This window comes from Suricata suricatta, chromosome 7 (assembly GCF_006229205.1).
Source record: "Suricata suricatta isolate VVHF042 chromosome 7, meerkat_22Aug2017_6uvM2_HiC, whole genome shotgun sequence".
Classification (NCBI taxonomy): domain Eukaryota; kingdom Metazoa; phylum Chordata; class Mammalia; order Carnivora; family Herpestidae; genus Suricata; species Suricata suricatta.
In genome coordinates, this window is record NC_043706.1 from 15,773,592 (window position 1) to 15,789,302 (window position 15,711).

General features: G+C 41.6%; 1 protein-coding gene and 1 long non-coding RNA gene across 3 annotated transcripts in view; one reads left to right on the plus strand and one right to left on the minus strand.

The window, feature by feature from the left end:
- PHACTR1 (phosphatase and actin regulator 1) overlaps positions 1 to 15,711 on the minus strand; it is a 575,867-nt gene that overhangs the window by 418,345 nt on the left and 141,811 nt on the right. The gene's annotated exons all lie outside the window — the stretch shown is intronic.
- Positions 8,224 to 13,334, plus strand: LOC115296925. Its single transcript, XR_003911146.1, has 3 exons — positions 8,224 to 8,258; positions 9,888 to 9,987; positions 12,900 to 13,334. It is a non-coding gene; the product is annotated as an uncharacterized LOC115296925 (long non-coding RNA).

A 15,711-nucleotide genomic window follows, 5' to 3' on the forward strand; every position in this document is an offset into this window, starting at 1 on the left:
GATTCCTAAGCCAGGCAGAGACCCAATGAAAAAAGAGAACTACAGGCCAATATCCTTAATGAATACAGATGCAAAAATACTCAACAAGATACTAGCAAATCAAATTCAACAGCATATAAAAAGTATTATCCATTATGATCAAGTGGGATTTATTCCTGGGCTACAAGGCTGGTTCAACATTCGCAAATCCATAAATGTGATACACCACATCAACAAAACAAAAGAAAAAAATCATATGATCCTGTCGATAGATTCTGAACAAGCATTTGACAAAATACAACATCTCTTCTTAATAGGAACTTTCCATTTTAAAAGCTGGGCAGTACCTAGTCAAACTGAACTGCATTGTTTCCCTGACCTTCTACTTGTTCTCCCCCTACTTCCTGCTCTTGACTACCCCTAGGTAACACTAACACACCAAACTCAGTTGTGCAGATAGAGATGAAGAATATTCACTCAATGACACATAGCAGGAAATCAAGGACAAAGAAGGCCATTGATTATAAAATGCTGGTCAACAGAAATCTAATCTGAAATCCTTTAAGCTACTTAGGAAACTTGTAGTGGAAACCAAGTCTTACATGCTAGTCTGTGGAGATCTTTGTGTCTGTCTCCTGAGTTTTCATCTGATCTTTTCAAAAGGACAGATTAGTTGAAGGAGCTATGTCCTAGAAGTTAAGACTCAGGGTTGAGATGTAATTGCTTTCCTAATTACATGCAGTTTGAAAGAACAGCATCCTTTTGAACCAGCAGCATTGAAGTCATCTGGGAGCATGTAGGGCAAATTCTCAGGTTCCACCCCAGACCAAGAGAATCAGATACTCTGGGGATGGGATTCAGGAACCTGTATTTGGATGACTCCTTCCGATAACTCCTCTCATACATGCAGCAAAAGTTTGAGAAACACTGAATTGATGTACCTACACCCTATCTTCCTTACTTGTGATGGACACTCAGGGATTAATAAGACACCCAAAGAATTTAGGTGTTGAGTTTACCTTTTGTATTGCTACTCTGTGTCAAAGACAGGCAACTAAGAATCTTGGATATCACCACCAACAAAAAATATTTTCTATAGTACCAGATTTATGACACCTAGTATCATGCAAGAAAGTCAAACAATGCTAGGTAGCCATTCTGCTCCTCACTTACCATGCCTAAAATTGCTCACAAGTGAATCTCATGTGTCCTGAATTGCTACCAAACCAGCCTTCCCTGAACTGCCAGGGAGAACTTGGTTGTTCCTGCAATTTTTCAGAGTCAGCTGAGCTTTGCATTTATTTTACCATCACATCAATGATATTTTACTACTTTAAAAGCTGGGGAAACATAACAAATACATCTTACGAAGAAGGTAAGCACCAAGTCAATGATCATCTTAGTGATTATTTAAACCTGACTTCCTAAACATAATGTAAAAGACACACTTATCTCCTAGGGGTGCCCTGCCACGCTGTCCTTCTATGGTGTGATCCTGCCTGGGGCTCTTGGCATTCAAATGGGGAGAACTCTTTCCAGACATTTAATAATCTCTGGGCATGACCTTTTCTTCTTTTGGGTTAATAAAACAATAGTTTGTCTCAATACAGTGGTAGGGACTGAATATTTGTGTCCCTCCAAAATTCATATGTTTAAATCTTAACCCCCATTGTGATGGTATTTGGGTGGGGGCTATAGGAGGTAATCAGGTTTAGATGAGATCATGAAGGTGAGACCATTATGATGGGCTTAGTGCCTTCTACGTACAGGAAAGACCAGAGATCTCTCTTTATCCATCATGCGAGGATACAGCAAAAAGATAGTCTTCTACAAGCCAAGAAGAGAGCCCTCACTAGGAACCAAACCTGCATGCACCTTGATCTTGGACTTCCCAGCATCCAGAAATGTGAGAAATACATGTCTGTTGTTTAAGCCCCCCAGTCAGTGGTATTTTGTTACAGCAGCCTGAAGTGACTGATGCATATCGTAAAGATTCCACTTTCATAACTTACCTATCTGCACTGTTGCTTAGTAAATGATGCTGACAGTGATCAAACCTTAGAGTTCACGAAGCTTTTTATGGATTACTGAGAGTCCCCATTTAATGGTGAAAAAATTGGGGTTCTGGGAGCTGAAATGCCTTGCTCTAGGACACAGCTGGTAAGGGGTAGTGTGAGGGTGGAACATGGTGTCCACCACTGTTCTGTCCACTGCAACACAGGTGTTCTGGCTACACACAGGTCTCCTTGGCCACTGCTAGACATGGTGTGGGATAATTAATAACCTGGCTTGCTCTGATTAATTGCTATGGAAAGCACACAGAGATACTCTTGGTCTCTAAAGTCCCTCAGTTGTCTAGACACATCAACATATGAAGCAAAGAAGCAAAGTGGAACCTTTTCCATTTCCTTTCTCTCTCTCTCTCTCTCTCAATATATATTTATATATATACACACATAGATATGTTTTATTTATTTTTGACACGGAGAGACACAGAGCATGAGAGGGGGAGGGGCAGAAAGAGAGGGAGATACAGAATCTAAAGCAGGCTCCAGGCTGAGCTGTCAGCACAGAGCCCCATGTGGGGCTTGAACCCACGAACATGAGATCATGACCTGAGCCGAAGTCAGACGCTTAACTGACTGGACCACCCAGGCGCCCCTCAATTTCCTTTCTTCCTTGTTCTCAGCCCCACAGGGTGCGTCATGACCCTGTGGTGTGTGACGATACTGCGGAACTTTGGCCTAGACACTGCTGGCCTTCTCAGCTGCTGAGGGAGTGATGATAAGATCACTGACCACTCTCCTCCTGTCTTGGGCTTGAAGGGGAGTGAGATGCAGCTTTTATCACAGAGCACCACTGTGATAAGTACCATGACTCCACCTGTGCTGGTGACCCTGATAAGGACAGCGGAGATGCATTTCCTCTTTCCTCACAGTTCCCCAGTTCTAGTGCTTTCCAGCTGACCTGGCCGTGACTCTGACCGTGTTATTTCTCTCTGATGTGTCAGTAGGATGCTCAGTGCTCAAGACCACGCTGTTCTGCCTGCGCCCCAACGCTGGTGTTTTCATCTGAATCCTGAGTGGCCTTTTTCTACTCAGCCCATACGCTGGCCTTGCTCCTTCATCTGCCTCCTATCTTTCCTTCACACCCTTCTATTATATTGCCATTCCTGTTGGTCTCTCCTACTACAATATGAACTTCAAAAATTTTTTTTAATGTTTATTTATTTTTGAGAGAGAGAGAGACAGAGAGAGAATGTGAGCATGGGAGGGGCAAAGAGAGGCAAACACAGATACTAAAGCAGGTTCCAGGCTCTGAGCTGTCAGCACAGGGCCCTACACAGGGCTCAAACCCATGAGATGTGAGATCATGACCTGAGCTGAGCACCATCCAGGTGTCCCAAGCTTCTTTAAAAACACACAATATATCTGATCGATCTGTGGATTCCTCTTGTTTTTACCTCCACCAACATATAATTAATTCTTGATACAACACTTGACATATATGCAATTATACGTATTATATACTCTATTATAATGTAGTGTAGTGTATAGTAGTGTATGTTACCTACACAAATATATATATGTAATATATTTGTATGTGCAAAGTACTATGTATATATGTATACAGTTTATGAAAGGTAGATATATGTACACACTCGTGTATATTTACATACACATATGTTTATATCTGTATTACATAATATGTATATATATACACATTCATGTATCATTTACAAACATACATATAAGCATGTGTTTGTGTGTACATACCATCCAATTTATCTCAAGTGTTAATTAAACCTGATGTAATAAAACAGTAGCTATCATGGCATAGGGCCAGGTTGGGGCTATGCTCAAAATGTGCAGCTGATTTCTAGCTTGCCAGAAATGATGAGGTTAGAATCTCACACTTATTATTTGTACACTGGAGAGTATGGCTTTAAAGAGAAGGTGAAGAAAACTACCAAGAAGAAAAACTTGTGTAAACTGCACTGTCACAGCTGATGTAAGCAAATCAAAGGGGACTGTCATTCCTCTGCATACAGTGCAGAGCTCCTATGTTCTTCCAGTAGACATATTCCTTTAACAGCTGATCACCTGTTTGTCTAGAACAGTGCAGTGATGGGAAGTCACTGGGCGAAGTGTTTGCTCAGCTTCTCAGTGTCTTCAACTCAATATTAATTTCATTAGAACACATAGCTAACATATGTGTTTCACACTGAGGTTTGTGTATTAGCTGTCCTAGCCTAAGAAAGACTGGGTGTTGCTGTTATTGTTTGCATATGTTTGTTTCACTGGACCTGCGTGCAGTCTAAATGAGATCCAGATTGGTGGATCCTAACACACACTGCGTTTCATCTTCTGAACAGGAGTGTTGGGTGACCATTGTTCAGCCTCTTCATGGGACCATTCTTTCAAGAAATTGGAAACGTGACATTTTCCTAACAGGCAAGTCCCTAAAAGCTCAAGACATTCAACATGAGATGGGAGTGTGTCCGCTGTCTTTATTTTTAAATGCCTACACAAACAAAAATGTTTACATTTTGGAAATTCGTTTCTGATTTATTGAGGAAATAGTTTTCAGTCACCAGCATATCAAGAGTGTGTGCAATGTTTGGGGAAGAAAGGCACAGCCCTGCAATGGCATCCTGTCTGTGGACCACATGTTCAGGCTAACGACATTCTGAAAGTGGTCTAAAACTGTAAATCTACTTTATAGTGTTGCCTGTCTTGCCCAACAAAAGTGGTACAGTTTCAGTAATACACCAGCGATTAACCTTGTAATGGACAAGCAATCCTTACATCATAGCCTCGGAACAATGGTACACTTAAGATTCCATTTTGAACCCATGGTTAAGAATTTTTATGGAAAACCCAGTGGTGCCTTGCTGATGCTGGAGCCTCCTAGCCCTCAAAGCCTCGTGTCTAATAATACCAGCAACATTTAAAGGGTTCTCTCTGGAGAATTTCTTGTGCATTTGGAATTAACATCTGTTGTCCTTATGTATTAAGAGTCCATGTTAGTTAACGGTGGTGAACACATGGGTTCTGGGCAAGGGTACAAAGATATGGGTAATGAGGCACTGTACATGAGCAAGAAGAGAGTTCACTCAGCACTCATAAGGCAAGCAGGCTCTTTGGCTGATGGCATAATTCATAGCCCTGTTCCCTAAGACAGAACTCTGCCCACACGCTGTGAAAAAAAATCTGAAAAACACCATCCCAAACCCCTGGATTGTAATCTTCTCTCAATGCTTCTGGACTTCTGTTTACATAAAATCCACCACAGCATCGTTTTCACATATCATTTAGTACACACCCATGATATACTGAATTTGTGAAATATACTTGAAATATACAAGCTATGCAAAGACTTAACCAACGTGTATAGAACAGGAAGGAAAAACTATAAATTACTATATTTGTAATGCATATGCTATAATGCATATACTGCTTGTAAATATCATTCAGTGATACAGAGAAGGCTTGGGACAGTTCCTTCATGGTTATAGAGCAAGTGCTGTGTATTTCAAAAGGCAAAAAAGTACGTGTAGGTGGTAAAAAAAAAAAAAGAGCCAGTAACGTGTGATGGTAGCATCTAAAACCAGCAATTATGCTCATTAGCTACCTCTTGTTCCTTGCCACATCTAATCAACTCCTTCTTGTAAAGGTGTCTGAAGCTACTAAAATTCTTACAGATACGTTTTTATTATTTTATAGGAAATTGTATACTTGGTGTCTCACATCACAGGTTTTAGAATCAGCCAGTTTCAAGAGTTGGCTGTGAGGCTTATTGGTTGTGTGATCTTGAGTGAGTTATTCAGGTTCTCTGAACCTCAGTTTCCTCCTTTATAAAGCTGTCATACTAATAGTTACAACTCGACACTGAGGAAGGACCCCATAGAAGAATCCATGTAAAGCACTTAGCGCTCAATGGTTTCAACACTCGATGAATGGTAGATATTTTGATGGCTAAACTTTGATCTCCAAACTTAGTCACACAGGTATAAAATATCTAAGGAATGTATTGATACTATCATTATTGCCATCTCAACAGATGAGAAATTAAGGCTTCAGTTGTGATTATCCAGTCCCCTGGGAAGTTATATATTTCCCCGTAAATTAATGAATTTTTTAATGTTTATTTATTTATTTTTGAGAAAAAGAGAGAGGGAGCTCAAGTGAGGAAAGGAAGCAGAGGGAGAGGGAGAGAGAGAGAGAGAGAGAGAGGAGATAGAGAGAGAGAGAGAGAGAGAGAGAGAGAGAGAGAGAATTCAAAGCAGTTTCCACAGTCAGCACAGAGCCCAACATGGGTCTTGAACTCACAAACCATGAGATCATGATCTGAGCCAAAGTTGGAGCTCAACTGACTGAGCCACCCCGACACCCCAATGAAATGGTTATATGATATATATTCTTCCACTTTCTCACAGTATGATCAATGTGTGTTGGCCTCCCCAACCTTCATGGGCAGTGGGACCCTGACCAAAGAGAACTTCTGTAAAGAGAAAGGTGACATGCAGACTCTTAGAGAAGTCATCAATATTCCTGTCACCTTGTAAAGTCCCCTTAAAAAGGTCTCCCCAGTCTTTCCCCAAACTGATTGTATACCTTCCATGCCAACTTTCATAACCTCCATTATTTTAACTCTTATATTGCATACATGTCTCTGAGATCAGGCTATCTCTGCCAATCTTGGCTTCCCAAATGCCTAGAATAAGGGCTGGCATGTAAGAAGCATTCAATTCTTGTCTGTTGAATGATTCAAATGGCCTGACCAAGATGGCAGTGAGTTAAGTGGTGAATTTGGAACTTATGCTCAGATCTTGTAAATACAAATCACTTATTTTGTGTCCGTAGACTTTAGCTGAAGCAGGTGATTGAATCTCATCTTAAGATGAGCAAGGGAATTATAACCTTAAGAGCAAGGGAATTATAACCAGTCCTGAGAGGCATTAAATCTGGTAAAAGGCTACATGATATCGCCTAAGGCTTTGGTGATATTAAAAAAAACCCCATACCACAAACTCATATTGTTAGCTGATTCAGCATGATTATTTTTATCACCAGTTGAGGACTATTTCTGCCTAGGAAAATGTTAGTATTTTTTTAATGAGCATGCAGCTATGGGTTTTAAGTGCTGTAAGTGTAATTTATAGATATTTTCTTAAGATAACACTTGACCTAATTTTTATCTAAGCAATGAATTCCCACTAGATTGTGGCCCACAGGCAGGAAGTAGCAAATAGGAAAAATAAATACAAGCATCCTGTGAATAAAGTCAGCATTTGATCTACTTCATAACAGAGCTGCTTACTGAGAATGGGAGATTGCTCTCCAGGCAATCTGTGTTTGGGGATTATGCATTATACTTTTCTCAGTTGACGACTTGAGTCTGTTTGAAACACAATATTCCACACAGAGAGTCATCCCTAGTTCAGCAGAGAATAAACATGAGGAGGCTTCCATTTACATAGGCTGAGAACGGTTCTGAGATTTCACGAAGATCACAGGATCCTTTCCTGGGTGCCATGGCTCTGTCTCTCGTCCTTAGCAAAGACGAGAAAGCTACAGGTGCTCCTGGGCTTGTTTGTTTCTGAAGCCAACACCCTTTCCCTGCCCCGGGGCTTCCAAGAATTGGTAGAGGCAAAGTAGCCAAAGTGGGAAGACCTCAGGATCTTGATAATCAGTCCTGGTGATGAAACTGCAGCAGGAAGTGGGGTTCTCTGTAACCACAGGGCTCTTGTATATTTGATTGATCACAAAGGAAGATTTGTGATTTGTGCATTTGTTCTGTAGTTATCTTTTAGATAATTCAAGAAAGGGCAAATTTTTGGAATTAAACAGAAATAGACAGTGACTTAGTGAGCTGAAGAGATGAAACAATTATGCTCCCCTGGGGACCCGAGAAGATAGGCAGTGGTTGAATTCAGATTAGTTGAGCTTCCCACCGGTAGCCGCTCTTCAAGCCATCATCACCAAAATATATATATTGCCTTTGGTCATCATGCTCTTATTCTAGTTTAGCAGCTTTTGATTGTGACTATTAATTTTAAGGTTTACTGTGCTCTGGGTTGTATGGCTACGGAATGAACAGAAATCAGGAATTCATTGTAAGCCACTCTGCCAGGAAGTAACCAAAGTGATAAATTCTGAACTTGTATTCCCATTCATTTTCACGTCAGATTGTTCTCGTGTCATTTTCAGATTTGGAGCCAAATTTCAAAAAAATAGTCCCTGGACAAAAGCCATCCATCACACAGTGACACTTGCGTATGTATACAATGAAGCATTCTATCAGGGTTTGATAGAAACAAGGAAAATGCTAACAAGGTGCAAATATCATTTGAGACAAGCAGGTCAACCAAAAATACATCCTATTAGCCTGGCCTACTATCCTAAATCTGAGGCAATGAAATAAAAAAGAAACATATACATTTCCACAACAAACTAAGTGAGCTTTGGAGGACCCTCGTGCTTGGCAGCTCTTTGGAGAAGTGGGTAATTCTGCTATTGATGGTTCTGTTTTAAAGGAATTGATGAGGGGCTCCTGGGTGGGTCCATCATCAGTTCAGCATCTGACTTCGGCTCAGGTCATGATCTCAGGTTAATGAGTTTGAGCCCTGCATCGGGCTCTGTGCTGACAGCTCAGAGCCTGGAATCTGCTTTGGATTCTGGGTCTTCCTCTCTCTCTGCCCCTCCCCTGCTCGCTTGCTCTCTCTCTCTCTCTCTAAAAATAAATAAACATTAAAAATTTTTTTAAATTAATAGAATTGATTAGAGTAATATTTTGTTATTTTCTGCCCCCTCCACTTCCCTTACCTCAAAAAAAAATTAAATTTCCTATGACATTGAGGTCTTTGAAAAAAATTTTTTTCGTTTACTTATTTTTTTAGAGAGAGATAAAGAGTGCGAGCAGGGGAGAAGCTGAGAGAGAAGGAGAGAGAGTATCCCAAGCAGGCTCTGCACTGTCAGTGCAGACCCAATTTGGGGTGTCATGCTAAGTGAAATAAGTCAGGTGGAGAAGGACAGATACCATGTTTTCACTCATAGGTCTAACAGGAGAAACCTAACAGGGGACCATGGAGAGGGGAAGGGGGAAAAAGAGTCAGGGAGAGGGAGGAAGGCAAATCATGAGACTCTTGAATATTGAAAATGAACGGAGGCCTGAAGGGGGAGGGAGAAAGGGGAAGGGGGGAGTTGTTTTGGCCCGAGGGGTCAGTCAACATGGGTCCCGAGAGAGGGAGTGAGAGTAGGGTAGGGAGCACAGAGAGTGGAAGCCAGGCAGCCTTTCTGATCAAGCCACTCTGCTGCTTTTTTGAGAGACCACGCATGTCTTATAAAGGGTAGAAGGCGGGCAGTTGACGTGAGTTAGTTGCTAGGAAACAAGGGCGGGGACTGCAGCGTCAGCACTCTGCCGCTAAGAGGCTAACAAGAAAGGCTTGGGAGGTAAACAAGAAGGCCTCGGCTGAAGGTGATAATGCAGCTCTTGCTGTGCTGGGAGTGATAACGCAGCTCAGCTGTGCGGGTGGCTGATCTTGCAGGTCAAGGCACGTGTCTTTCTTCTGGCAGCTCCCCACAGGGAGTGATGGGCACAGAGGAGGGCACTTGTGGGGAAGAGCACTGGGTATTATATGGAAACCAACTTGACAATAAACTATATGAGAAAAAGTTCAAAATGCTTTAAAATAAGTATGTGGAATCTGTCAGATTATTAAGGTGATTTGGAAAATCAAAGTAGAGCTACATGAAGTATGTAGTATTACTCAGGGGCTAGATCCTGTGTTCAGCTTGGTTTTACCACTGCTCTGTATTATGAGTTATTGGGTATGTGTGTAATTAATGATAATATGGTACTTTTATTGCATTGGATTGTTATTACTTGTATCCTGTCTTCTTCAGGAAACTTGTAGGGCACTGAGTAATTGCAAGATTTGCGTATTCTTGGATTTCCTGCATTCGCATCTTCTAATGCCATTACAATCCACCACTACTCCCAAAGGTACTGCGTTTCCCTGTGTTACCTTACTAATGTCCTAGATTACTATTTAAACCCACATCTATGTATCATCTCCTAAGCATTTCTTGATGTAGGCTATAGAAAATCCAAAGCTAATCTTCCACTCTTTGCATCTTTTGCCTGGCACCCACTTCCCTGGTACACGAATAGTTTCATTGGTCAATCCATCCATGGGCATGCTTACATGCATCTACTGCCTATGTATGTGGAATGATCACATCCACTTTGTGGAATCTGGGTAAGGTAGAATGTTTTAGAAGTGCGAGCACATAGACTTTCATAAAATTGGAAAAAATTATACTATATGAATTTTTAAAAATTTTAAAAAATGTTTATTTATTTTTGAGAGAGAGAGGGGCAGGGCACGGGAGAGAGAGGAGGACAGAGGATCAAAGCAGGCTTTGGGCTGACAGCAGTGAGCCCGATGCGGGGCTCCAACTCATGCACTGCAAGATCATGACCTGAGCTGAAGTTGGCCGCTTAACTGACTGAGCCACCCAGGTGCACCACTCTATGGATTTCTTGAAACAGGACATCAGAATACTGTTGTGGGCTTGATTATGCCCCCCCCCCAAACAGATAAGTTGAAATTCTAAACTCCAGCGCCTCAGAATGTGACTTTGAAAATAGGATTTTTGCAGATTTAAGGAATTTAAAACATAACTATTAGGACACATCCTAATCCTGTGACGTGACTGGTTTCCTTATAAGAAGGTAGAATTGTGCCACAGACAGGTACAGAGGGAAGGTGATATGAAGACGCACAGGGGAAAGACCACCATGTGATTGGAGTGATGTACCTCCCTACAGGCCAGGGAATGCCAAGGATTTCTGGGAAACACCAGTAACTGAAAGAGACAAGGAAGGACCCCCCCATCCCCCCTACAGATGCCAGGGAGATCATGATCCTGCTGACAGCATGATCTCAGACTGCTAGCCTCCAGAACTGGGAGGCAGTACGTTTCTATTGTTCTAAGTCATTCAGTTTTTGGTACTTTGTTATAGCAGCTGATGGAAACAGATACAAATAGTGAATGAGGTCCCAGGTCCCTAGGAGATCCGACAGAGATAGGAAGAGATTTTCTGCTAACGGGGGACAAATGACAGAGTAAATTTCCCTTTTCCAGGCAATGTCTTATGGGAGGAATGGCAAATCTATTTTATCACATTGATTTATCAATGGTGGCTCCCGAGAGCACAGGTTGGGAAGGATTTTACACCTGTATCTGAACTTGGTGGGAAAAAGCATAAGCATCTATTAGCAGTAGCTGCAGTGAATGTAGAGAAGGAGAAGTAGGTATCAGGCTAGGGCAGCAGCAACCATTGGTATTCTAGATGTTTCCTAGAAGTTGAGAAGGAGGAAGGAGATGCAGAATGGGGTAGGCATGGTATTAAGAAGGGGAAGTAAGAGGGGCACCTGGGTAGCTCAGTTGGTTAAGCATCCAACTTCGGCTCAGGCCATGACCTGACAATTCATGAGTTCGAGCCCCACGTCGGGCTCTGTGCTGACAGCTCAGAGCCTGGAGTCTGCTTCGGATTCTATGTCTCCCTCTCTCTCTGCCCCTCCTGTGTTCATGCTCTGTCACTCTCTCTCAAGAATAAATAAACATTAAAAGGATTTTTTTAAAAAGGGGGAGTAGAGACGAGGAAGTAAAATTTGACTGAAGCAAAAGGAAAAAATGAATCCTCAACACTGCCAATTCTAGTCTTGACAGTCAAAACCTGTGGCCTGCTGGGACAAGGGACACAGAAGACAGGGGACTCCCTAGATCTCAAAGCCCATCCTGGAGAAAGAAGCAGGCACTGATTTTTATAGAACAAAGTTACTAGGGAAATCTCAGTGACTAAGCAGTCTACACATTCAATCAGAATAAAGGTACTTTTGTTTTCTGGAAGCCAAAACCTCTTACATAATGTTGGGGCCAAGCATTGCACACTTGTGTTTTGTATTTCAAGTATTCAGAGGAATCCTGGGGACAGAGGGAAGACTTTTTCACCATTATTGTCTGATTATCTGAGGACATGGAAGCCATTCAATAGGGCACAGAACACGATACTTATGAGCCCAACTCTTGGTGTCACGGCTGGGGGAACCTGAGCTCTCCCAGGCCTCCCCCTCCAGCACAGAGTCATGGCAACAGCCAAGTCTCAAAACCCACTGGTTCTTGTCCTTCCTGCTCACGCGGCATCCTGGCCTCTCCCTACGCATCAGCCCTGCAGACTACCTCTCCGGCACGCTCACAGGCCATTGGCTGCTGCAGTGACAGGTGCTGTCAGTTACATTTTCTCTTCAGATCTGACTTATTAACGGATTTGCCCTCAGGCTCTCTCTGCAAAGGACCGCAGACCTCACCTCATCCTCCCCATCCCACTCCCCCGACTCAGGGCGGCCCCCCTTCCGAGCAGGTGCATCACACAGGGAGGGGCCTGTTGATCTGGCTGATGTGCATCTGCGTGGTCCCCTGCCACACAAAGCCTAAGAGCCTGCCACGGTGGCTCTGTTGCCAAGTCTTCCAGAACTCCAAGGAAGGTGTGAGTTGGTTCTCTCACACACTCCCAGGGATCTTCTGGGATTGCTCATAACCTGCGAAACCACAGTGTCTAACTCAGCAGTCTCCTTACTGCGCACCCGGGGACTTCCTGCTGGGGAGAAGTGGCAGCTACCTCAACCTTTTTAGGGCGTTGCATTGTGCGGAAAGAACAAAGCACCACCTGCAAAGTAATTTGAGTTGGAGCAGGGAAGAATACTGCCTGTCTTTGAAATCCTAGATGGAATAATCAGTGATAATCAGAGGTGGTCAGATTAAATGTGCTTTGAGAAATGCAAAAAAAAAAAAAGATCTCCATTTCCTTGACATTTTGGTCGTTCTAATGAATGTCTTTTGATTTTTCAGCCATTAATCCAAAAACTTATAGCATTTTCTGTAAGAGAAAGAAAGAAAGAAAGAAAAAAGAAAGAAAGGAAACAAAAAGGAAAGAAAAGAAAAGAAAGAAGGAAGGAAAGAAGAAAAAGAGAAGAGAAAAGAAAGATTGGCTTCCTTTAAATTGAGGTGGATTTCTTTCTCAGGGGAAATTATTTAGTGTTGTCTGAGAGCAGAAAGCCATTTGAAAGTAAGTTCAGAACTAGAAATGTAGCTATTTTCCTCATGTCTGCTCAAGTTTCTATGCCTTGTTTTCAAAGTGCTCTGAAATGTTTATCAGGATGTGGAGCAGAAGCTACTAAATGTCATTTACAGTGAGCTAATCCCTAGGCATGTTGCAAACCAATTGCCTTGAGAAACCTTTTTATCAAACTCCACTACCACCCTCCTTTCTAAATGAACTACTACACAATTTCCAAATAAACATCTCCACCAGTTATTTTTTTATGTTTCTTTTTTTTTTTAAATTTGTTTTTTGAGAGACAGTGCAAGCAGGGGAGGGTCAGAGAGAAAGGGAGATACAGAATCTGAAGACAGGCTCCAGGGTCTGAGCTGCCTGTCAGCACAGAGCCCGACGCGAGGCTCAAACCCATGAACCATGAGATCACAACCTGAGCCGAAGCCGGACGCTTAACTGACTGAGCCACCCCAGCGTCCCACATCTCCACCAGTTGTATCAGATTTTTAATAGAAATGAATTGGTGCCTTGATTTAGTCCAAAAGAGCCTAAGAGAGCTTGGGGGAAAGACGACAGTAAAAGGCAAGAAAAACGACAAATTGACCTTTTGTATATTTGTGTCGATGTAAAATCTAGCATTTAAAAAATATGTGTGTGTACATATATGTATATTGGTATGACCATAAATAGAAAAAATGGACATGGCTTGATCCTCCATCACTGGAAATCACTGGGTGATTATTTCTATGGTAAAGGTCAAGATGTGGACACACAGGCCTGATCTCCATGTGGTGGGTTAACTCTACTCTGTTTATAACCAATATATGTCATTGGTCCAGCCTGAAGTCATGAGTGGATTCATGAAAATGCAGGTGCACTCTTGCAAGGGTAACAGTTATTATGGCTCATTTAGTATATTGTTCTTCCTTACGTATGTAACGTATATATATTACAATGTATATATACTAGCATCACCCAGTGATCGGCTGTTATTCCAGGAAATATTCCCCGGACCACGTCAGGATAAGGAGGTCTATCAGAATCGAAATAAAAAACAATACATAGGAAATTACAAATACTTTTAAAACCTCAGTGAAATGGTATCATTGAGGAATAAGTTGTTTTCTTTAAAATTTTTAATGCTTATTTATTTTTGAGAGACAAAGTGTGAACAGGAGAGGCAGAGAGAGAGGGAGACACAGAATCGGAAGCAGGCTCCAGGCTCTGGGCTGTCAGCAGAGCCTGACGTGGGGCTCAGATTCATGAACTGCAAGATCATGACCTGAGCCAAGGTCAGACCCTTAACCAACTGAGCCACCCAGATGCCCCAAGGAGGAAGAAATTGTTTTAAAGATGTAAATTTTGAGGAATGTTGTTTTGCTCCTTCAAACTCTCACTTTAGGTTTTTGTAAAGCAAATTTGGATGGAAATACCTCCAAATGTATTAGGTATTTCCTCGCCCTCAGAAATACAGTCTCCTGAATATAAAGTAGCACTTTTTAAATAGCTTCCTACCAGACCACGGAAATATCTTGGGATGTACTTTGTAATTTTTTTCTCTTTCACTAGATGGTCTCAGATTGCTTTCATTGATGTCCTATGGTCGTTTTAATCATTTTCACTGCTTCTCTCCAGGCCAATAGATCCTAGCCATTATTAATATCAATATCAATACTAATACCAATACCAATAACCAAGTGTGTTAGAATTGCATATAAATAAGACTAATAGATTCTCAATGAGAACTGCAAAGTGCTTAATATAATGAAGATTCATCAGCTTTGTGTCATCCAGTATGGCTACTGAAAAATCTTTGTGGTTTGTTTTCTTCTTCTTCTTTTTTTTTTTTTTTGTTAAAGTTTATTTATTTTGAAAGAGACAGGGACAGTGTGAGCAGAGAAGGAGATAGAAGGAGAGACAGAGGTGGGGGATGGGGAGGGAGAGAGAGACAGAGAGAAAAAGAGAGAATCCCGTCCAGGCTCTGCACTGTCAGCACAGAGGCTGATGTGGGGCTCGAACTCACAAAACTGTGAGATCATGACCCAAGACAAAACCAAGAGTTGGAAGCTTAACTGACTGAGCCACCCAGGTGCCCCTCTCTTTTTGGTTTTTGACTCATTTATTTAGTCATAAAATGAGGTTGCTGAGCATTTGATTTACAAATAGTTGAGAGGCTTTTATTTATTTGTATATATCTGTTCTGCCAATGTGTGTATATATTATTGGATTCATAGCTCTCTATTTATTTATATCTGCTAATACACACAGAACACTGATGTTAAAAGTGACATCACTGAAAAACATTATACCAGGTTGTAGAATTATCTACAATGATAAAGACTATGCAGCCATTTAAAATGTTTGTATAGAACATTATATAAATTTAAAAAAGGGTGGGAAGCTGAGTGGTCTTTATTTATTTATTTATTTTTGCTAGAAAAAAAGAATATTTTATTTTATTTATTTTTTTAATAGTTTATTGTCAAATTGGTTTCCATACAACACCCAGTGCTCTTCCCCACAAGTGCCCTCCTCCATCACCACCACCTCTTCCCCCCCCTTCCCCTTCAACCCTCAGTTCATTTTCAGTATTCAATAGTCTCTCAA